Below are 9,355 nucleotides of genomic sequence, written 5' to 3'. Positions count from 1 at the left end.
GGAGAATTTAGCTAAACTTTAATTGGAAAATACCCAGATTAACGACATTAGAGGAGGGAATTTATACTGTGATTTACATGGCGGTGGCGTCAAAGAAAACGATTGGATCACATTTAGGTGAGGTAGTATGTTCAACATTAAAAATAACGGCTGAACAGTCCTAGTAGCTAATGTAAGACCTTGATATTTCTAAGAGTTCAAGATCGATCTCCGGCACAAGAGCAATAATAAACAACATGACACGCAAATGATTTTTGAATTATTTAAGAAAATCAGATAATGGTATTCAGTTCAGAAATTGTAATCGACTGGAAAAACAAACAGAAAATAAAATAAAAAATGAATTTTTGGGGTTGACTCGTAATAGAATTAAAGTAGACGTTTGACTGACAGTTCCGCCTATATCTCTTGAGAAAGTAGAGAAAGCGCTACGTGTAGTACATGAGAATCACGCAGTCCTGAGTATTAATGTTTTCACGCTAACACGCTCGTCTAGTATCGATTCGGATGAGCCAAACTTGGCTATCATGTATACCGATATACATATACATATCTGACGCATTAGGAAGGTACCCTGGGAGGTTCCGATATCGTGGTTAGGATGTGCAATTATTCCTTCAGTTATTGGATTCGACTGATCAGAAGATTCTGGCATAACAATTACATCTAAACTTTGATGGAATGCAGGTACATGAGCTCCAACATTGCTGTGTACAGTGGGGTTACAACAGTTGCAAAACAACAAAACTTGTATTCCAATTATACTCGCTACCCTTTGAGCAATTTTGATTTATTGGGGCTTTTTTAATTATCGGACCGAATATTGCACCGAGACTGTAGCCAACATGCTTGGACGTGATTAGTTCGTTATCGACAATTTGTACCGAATTGTATTACAATTGAACCAGCTTTGAACATATTTTAATCCTAATTGTGGTTGAGGTAATTGGAATTTGAGAGAAGGACTTCCCCAGTAGAAATGTATATGGGCAGCAGTAATGAACGCTCTTCAAACGAAGTATTTGTAGTTTTAGTAGTGCAGAAATATTTAGTCAAAATCACAGAACAATTAACAATTCAATAATAATGCTATGCACTTTGGGAGTTGATTTGATTTTCCAGCACTCGAAATACACACCAAGATGAATATTCAATCAAAATTATCTGCTTTTTCCGTATTTATAGAAGCAAAACTTTACGGAACTATTACTCATTTTTTTACTAGCGATTCGTAATTTCTATCTGAATTTTCTATAAAACATTACGATAGCGCTACTTGAATCTTCCTTGCCACTCTGGTAATCGCTATGCTAAATTTTATTTGAAAAAATGCTAAATACACATTCGTTCTACCCCCTCGTAGAAAATTTAATTTTTAAAAATCATTCGGCCTTTTACTAAACAGTGATTAATTTTTATATGGGTCAGACAATCCATTGCACAGTAAACAAAACTCCACTGAAAGTTTTTCCCCTTTTTTTTCGCAGAACAATAATAATGCATGTGATGGAGCAAACTTTGGCCGATTACAACGAGTATTCCTCATTCGGTGGAAAGAAGAGATCTGTATTTAGGTTAATTTTCACGATTAACGAAGAAGCATGCTAAATTTTGAATAAAATTTCCATCCAACGTACCAGTGGTTAGCCTGAAACTTGGAAACTTGCGTCATTATCATCCATAATAGAAACGAGACGACTCCTATATTTTTCAAAAGAACCGTGAATTTTATGAAATGCAGAATATTAGAGAGGAGTCCCTCAGGAAGTTCCGTTCCAGCACTTCCCCAAAGAACTACTCGACTTGATGAAACGTCCCCAGTTGTCTGCAATGCCAGCGGCAAGCCTCATCGATGAGACTTCTCTTTCGTCTTATGCATCATATCACTTTGATCCTCCAAAGTGTATTTGACGGATCAAACAAAAAAATAAAAAAGAATATAAATCTAGCGCTGAGAAGAAAAAAAAATTCTACCCCAAGAGCACATCTAGTCGATTAGATGCTATAAAGAAAACCATATGACCAAAAAAAGCCTAAACATCAATTACATTTGTCAACTGGTCTGTTAGGCTCCAAATAAATGTTTTATTTTTCACACAATTCTAAGAGCCCTTTAACGAACAATGTTTTTGCCACAAGTTCAGAAGAACTCGTACGTGGATTAATAGCGAGTTTGATATTACTCAAAAAGTACATAATAATCCCAAAAGTTATTTGGTCAAGGTCGATTAACATAATTTTGTCATATTATATGCAAAATAAAGTTGGAAACGTTAGTAAATTATACAAGATTCAGTCTCTTTTTTTCAAATATTTCCTATAACGTTTGAGTTTGAATGAAATTTCAGCAGTAACGAAGATAAAAGCACCAACTCAAAATGTGATTCGTGCTTAATGCTTTCTCTATGTAAGACTTGACAATTTGATGAGAGGTTTCAAACACAACAAAAATGCCATCAGTTTAGCATGTGTCTGTCTGATGAGGTGGAATGAGATAGGATTTTCGAGGATAGAAGGTTCGCAATTCTCGCATAAGTAAATAATCCTACAATTAAAGGACCCCAAGGCAAATGGCAAAAAGAGCGGCTCATGTGATTTGGTTTGAGAATCGATAAACTCGAATGAAATGAAATCCTCGCGTGTTACGCCGGCATCGAGTGAGTACTTTGCCGTTTTCTCTTCACTCTCGAGTCAAGGTTTTTTCTTTTTTTCCTCCTAAATTCAATGTTGGTTTTTTTTTTTAATCTAAAAATCATTATACCATTTGAACAGCTCTCGCTTTACATTCGCGTGTTTGCAGAGCTTCTTCCTCCCGAGTCCTCTGTACTTTCTCTCTAGTTTTTTTATTCTCTGAGCGGATATATAGGAGATGCACCAATGAAAAATGAACCACAAGAACTTCTGGCACGTTTCCCTTGGATATCATGGATTAACGCCTCCCGACAAGGTCCCACGGGAGCGCATTAGCCTCCAAACTGCGATTCTATTCGCTCCATGAAACCTCTCCTATTCACCTCCCATCGCCTATTATCAACGTGCACATGGCCTTCGGGGTGAATGTTCATACGCGACTTGAGAAAGAAAAATTTTGAACCGTAGGAGGCGATGTGAAATTGCGAAAATGTGGTAAAACTATTGAAATTGCTTCGGGCATCCTACTGGTCAGAATAGCGTCAAGATGCCTGAGCAAGTATGCAACCACGCCTGGAATCATGCCAACTCATCAGTACCTCCCGGGTTGTGGCTGAGTATTTGCGTCAAAAAGAATGCCCAACATTTGTTTGACTTTTTTTTTTACTTCGTCTGTCCCGTATTCCTTTGAAATAAAAGAATGCATGTACTTTTATTCTTATTTGTCCTTTGCATAATTTTCACGTGTCACTCGCGCACAGTCCTCGGGTCTTAAATAATATTAACTCCAGACTGGAGAGACGGGACAAAGGCTTTTTACTGTTATTTATTTTATTCTTTCAGGCTTGTTTTTTTTGGGGGGAAACGCGTCCTCATGGATATAAGGGTAATTTGAAATTCAGTGAAGGAGAAAACATTGGATTCAGGAGTGAAACCCTTGTGGGATACTGAAAATATAAAAATGAATATAGTTATGGAGCGCATGGCTGCTGAGAGAGGACGAATGTTTAATGCAAAAATCGTCTGGGTATTTTTCTTCACCTATTTTTGAATTTTTATGAGCAACTTTCTGAAGGATAAAATAAATGGTCTATGAATGAACTGCTCGCGAGTTGTTTATTCTTTAAAAGTGATTATATACATACTTTCAACAAAATCCGTACCCCCGACCAGGTACTTACTGATTGGTTGAGCTGTACGATAAATTTCCATCTCATCATTTTTACGTCTCTCATTCTCAACTCTTTTTTACGAATTAAACTTTTCAACTCAACGATCTTTCCACGAGTTTTCTGGCTTCCTCTTTTTCTCCTGTTCTCTTTTCTCCCTAAAAACTAATTCGACTACGTGGTTTTATTTCACTTCAACTCCTTTTTGCTTTCAAACAGAGGCTTTATAATTGTTTAAATTTGAACGTCAATTTTTTATGCTATTGCAAGTTTTTTTTTATTATTCGCTAATGATCTGCTATAGTTTCATCGTTTTTTCTCAAAGAGATTCGATTCCGAACAAATAACTTTTAAAAAATCGCTGACTTTCATTACAATATATATAAATAACGTTTATCTATTAACATTTTATCGAAGAGTTGAAGGGAAAAATAGAGTACAAATGAAAAGGATCATAATAAGAGTTATGATTATGGTATTTAACCAAGTTGAAAAACTCAAACTTAGCTAAAAAAGTTAATGAAATTATTGATACATGTTCTTCGTAATTTATTGGGATAAATAATTACAATATATGCAAGGCAAGAGGGTCTTTATGCTTCATTATTGTTATACGTATTTTGTATACTCTATATGCGATAATAAAAAGCCGATCGATAATATATCCGCCTATCGAAAAGTTTTTACCAAGTCTTCCGCAGAATGTAACACTATGAAAACTTATCGTAATCGCTACTGTAGATTACTGGAAGCTGAATTTGAACAAAAAGACGAAAGATTTTGCGATATTAGAGGAGAGCAAGTGTGGGTGATAAAAAGCAATGATAAAGTAGTGGTAGTGTCCTCGAAAAACGTGAAGTATGGATCCTGAAAAAAATGAAGGAACTTTGGGTGACCGTTCTCACTGTCCCGAGAGATAACTTTCAGGGGATCAATCCGCAAACCCTTGAGTCTCGTTTTACGACTATTTTTCGACTTCTTTCCAATGACTGTCGCTGATGATCCTTCACTAAAATATATTGAATCTTATTATTGAATATTTTCTTTGAAATTAATTTTCACTATTTTCTGAAATGGTTGTTTAATGAAGAAAATATTCGAGTTATTTCCAGTTTCGCTGAGTAACTGAATAAAAAATAATAATATGTAATATATCAACCGTGATAGAGTATTCAATCTAATGGAATCTTAAATTTAGACTAAAAAACGCTTAGTTTGTATGGATCGTCTGTCTCCTAGAACCACGTCGCGCGTCTTCTGCAAGCTGGATTAATATTGATCTCCGACATTAATTAAGAGGAAAATTCATGAAAGAGGTTCTAAGCGAGCTCACGAATATAAATTACGTCAGTGTATGTTCATTGAACATTTTGTTGTTCCCGTTCCGCTTCAGAATATATTTAACTGCTTTGTTTCAGGTGAAATATCCTGTTTGTCAGAACGTGAGGCAGATGGCTTGCCTCGAACATCTTTCCTCGAAAATGCTCGGAAATGCCCAGAAATATTCTAGTTTAGTCTTCGAACAGTGATAAATGGTCATTTGGTAACTAATGGTATAATAAAAAAATGAATACGACTATCTGCGTTCCACTGATAATCCATCGAAGAATTGGATGTTTTGAAACTCACTTCCCCTGTCCCAGGTAAACTGTATTATCGGCTGTCTTTATTTTCCACTATACTCAGTCTGCTCTACATATGTATAGTATATCCCGAAGGATGTCGTGATCGGGGGACAGGTCACGGGGAGGGATGAGACTCGCCAGTATTTTGGATTGGTTCGCATGAGGCGTTAACGAGCGTTTACACAGGCATTTACACGCTCTTTTACCCCTTTGCCCCTAGAATGGACCCTCGGTAGTACGTCAATGTACCAGCCAACAATTACATAAACACTGCTGGGACGAAGGACGATAGGTTCATCCTCTCCATGCAAACAATTCCATTTACAAACCCATCTAGCTCCCACACCACTACCACCTCCTGCCTCTTTGTGCCTCTCTCTCTCATGTAATGCCATTATCCTCTTTGTTCCTCTTGCTCGATATTCAATGCAATCCCCAATCGAGTCAACAAATGGTAGAGGAGGATATTCCTATCCTTTGTTCCACTGTTTTTTAGCACGAAAATTGATAAAAATTCCTCCAATTGTTGGTGCATGTTTTGTTCTTAGTAAAGTTTGGGAGCGCTATTTCTAGTAACTTGATTCCATGGTGAATTATTATATCAGGGAGGAAACACAATTTCATCCCATTGCAACAGCCGGCCCGTGATATGAAAATTTGAAAATTCATTGTTAAACTTCTCGTCCCAAAACTAATTATTATTTTTATATTTAATTGTCATGACATGTATTGAATTAATAAGATATTAATAATGTAGCCATTGGGCGATTTTCGCGCTTGCGTATAGATATAACCGCTAGTTCTTAAACTTGCAACGAGAGGCACTAGGTCATTATTCATGAGCATTGGCTTTCAGGACTCTTGGACATGGGGGCAGTCCATCCGGTTACGGTGGAAATGACGATCAAGGGCACTGGGAATCAATGTTTTACTCTTTGACAGGGAAACCACCGTATCAGTAATTTATGGCAACTACCTAAGATTTAAGGTTAGAAAATTACCGTCTAAGTTGGCACTGATTGAAAGACAAATATTATTCTTGACCCGGATGGCAGCTCTTCTTTATATTCTTTCTCTGCGTAAGTTCCATCCATTTCTATCAATTACCGGCACTAAATGAATAGGAAGATTATTCTTTTTCATTTCATTCGAGTTTATCCATTTTTCTTCATTTTCTCATCAGAAAAATAGCAATTTTTCCCTTGATGCTCTTTCCGTTGTTACTTCACTGTAATTTACATTTCCTTTTCGAGATGGCTTTCTGATTGGAATTTTTCATCATTATCTTCTAATGCTGTTACAACCATGATGTATCACAAGTTCACTAAAGACCAATAGAACAATGTATCTGTTGCCAGCCTCTATTTGTCCTCCTCGATAATAATTGGGAAAAGGGGGGGGGGGAGGCGATAAGAAACAAACCTTCGTCCTTGAAAATGAGGCTAGTTTTGGGTATGTTCTTTCACCACCTCTCTTAAGTTTAAATATTTTTCTTCTGATTGTGATAGATTAATGATGTATCGATCAACAGTTTTTGACGTCAGCATTTTATTGAAAAATGGCTGACAGATATAAAACAGGAAATAAGGAATTTATTAAATTAAGATTTATGACATTACGATAATTCATAGAAGCTTGTTCTCATCGTCAGTCTTGATAATTTGAGCCTTCGATATTTTGTATTACTGGTCTTGAAAAGCACTGTTTAATCGAATAATGGAGCATTTAGTGGTGTGAAGTATGCTCTTATTCGACGTGGAATGTATGTAGAGCACCGGAGGCTCACTTGTATATGTATGTTTACGCAAACGTGATGCGAGACGTAAACGGAATTCCGTCAAGGAACATCCGTGACATTGTGGTCTATCCTCGGCCATTCATTACGCCACATCCTCCAATTCCGGAACTCTGAGTGATAGGACATAACACTAGAAGGACTTTGGAACTTTCTCCACTACAGTATGAACGTGCTCACTTCAATCGTCTCATTAATAATCCATTAAGATCGATATCTTTCCTCGTTCCCTCACCCTTTCTGGGTCAATTCTCTCCCTCATCTCCTATCTTCCCCTACTTTCTTTTCTTCTGAATCCTTGTTCAACTCGATAAGAAAAGTTGCATCGAGTTTCAAGATATAAAGGTTCCTGTTTTTTCATGTTTTATTCCTCTCATCGAGTATAGATGTTTCCCCCACGTCTGTGTTAATTGTTACCCGCAAAAAAAAAAGATTCAGAATAAATGAAAGAAACCCGATAGGATTCTAAATCCCAACGAATTGCCTCGAAAGATAAACTCAAGCTTCTTGTAGACTTTTCCTTCCCGTATTTTTTTGTGCTCCGAACCCTCTTTTTGTGCAATAAAAAAGGAACCCTAAGTGGAGATTTTGAGGGAAGGAGGACTATTGATTTCGTTATCCAATTTAACGGGTTATTTCAGCCGTAGGTCACGATTTTTAAAATGGCACATTATCTCATCTCTGCTGGAGTGTTCCCTGGAATATTAAAATTGTTATTTTTTCATTTGTTGGAAAAAAGGTGTTGGACCGCACAGCATTTCGGTTTGTTTATTGATTCAATCGGATCTCAAATATTCTATTATGATTCAATCTTATGGATTCAACCATCCAGCCGTAACCGGTTTTGTGCATAACGATATTGCTCAGTAATATATTTACATTTGCAAAAAATTGACTTCTCCATGCCACCTAAATAACAGCAGAGCAACTTGGACAATTTATCTTTAATGTCTCTTGCTCATTCTTTTCTGGCTGTGCATTCAAGGGGAGTGGAGGAGTGTTCTGGACGAACATTGGCTGCTGTAGTGGTGAGTAAACTCCGACAGGGGCCTGGCCAATCCATTAATTAAGTTAATTAGCATTGGGCAGAAGTAACAATGCTCCAATACCCATTCGTGAATTGAGTTAACTCTAATTTAGCAATTTTGTTCTGGCCGAGATCTACTCGGTAATTCTCGGTGAGCTCTACAGAAAATTCTACATCACCATGATACGGAAGGATGGTATTTCACGAGTTTGCGGAGGTTGTGGGGTAATTTGAAGAGAGTAAACGCGTGGTAATGACACTTGAAATTATATCCATGAATGTTTTGGAGAGAGGTATAGAAATTAGGTTGCGAGAATGAGATTCGTGGAATGCCTTGTTCAGGTTTTTCAAAAATTTTATTGAATTGCAATTTGAGCATTACTTATAGAACTAATTCATCTGAATTTTACCGTTAAAACTCGCTTCAATGCTATGAAATTAGCACAGACCTATTAGATTAATGTTGGTTGAAGTAGGTCGAGTCGTATGTTGAATGTTAAAAATTATTGTAGACGGGAACAATTCCAGTAAACTCGATCATAATCGGGATGGGATTTTTGTCACAATTCAATTTTAGTAATAGTTTTTCAAGTGCGTAATACCACTTGCACTCGAAAATTATTAGATCTTATCGATAACTTTGTTGGGTGGCAAAATGTATGTAAAATTTCAGCCGTTTCGTTTCAATTCTAGGCATAGAAGCTTGAAAAGTTGTTTTATTGAGATTCCTATGTCTGAATCTATTCCCCAATAAACGTCACAGTCTCTTCAATTTACCTATGAATATCTGTGAGGGAACCTTCATGGAATTAACTCATTCCTCAATAGCGTTTCAAATAACTTATTTGTTCATTATCGCACTTGAAATATAAATAAATCGTTCTGGCAGTGCAGATGTGGCCGAATCTCGATGCTAAAGTGGAAAGCTAGGGAAACTCGACTGTATATAAACAATTTTTAGCCATTAAAGTTTTTCCATCCACACCCATTCAACTAACTTTAAAAAATAAACGTGTAAGGTGAATTCAGGCGAAGAAAAAATTATGAACGCATTTCGCATTACTCTGCCTCCCCAGCGGCTAACAGAGCACATTTTCTCTGGTATCCC

This window comes from Diachasmimorpha longicaudata, chromosome 15 (assembly GCF_034640455.1).
Source record: "Diachasmimorpha longicaudata isolate KC_UGA_2023 chromosome 15, iyDiaLong2, whole genome shotgun sequence".
NCBI lineage: Eukaryota > Metazoa > Arthropoda > Insecta > Hymenoptera > Braconidae > Diachasmimorpha > Diachasmimorpha longicaudata.
This window is presented reverse-complemented; position numbering follows the sequence as displayed.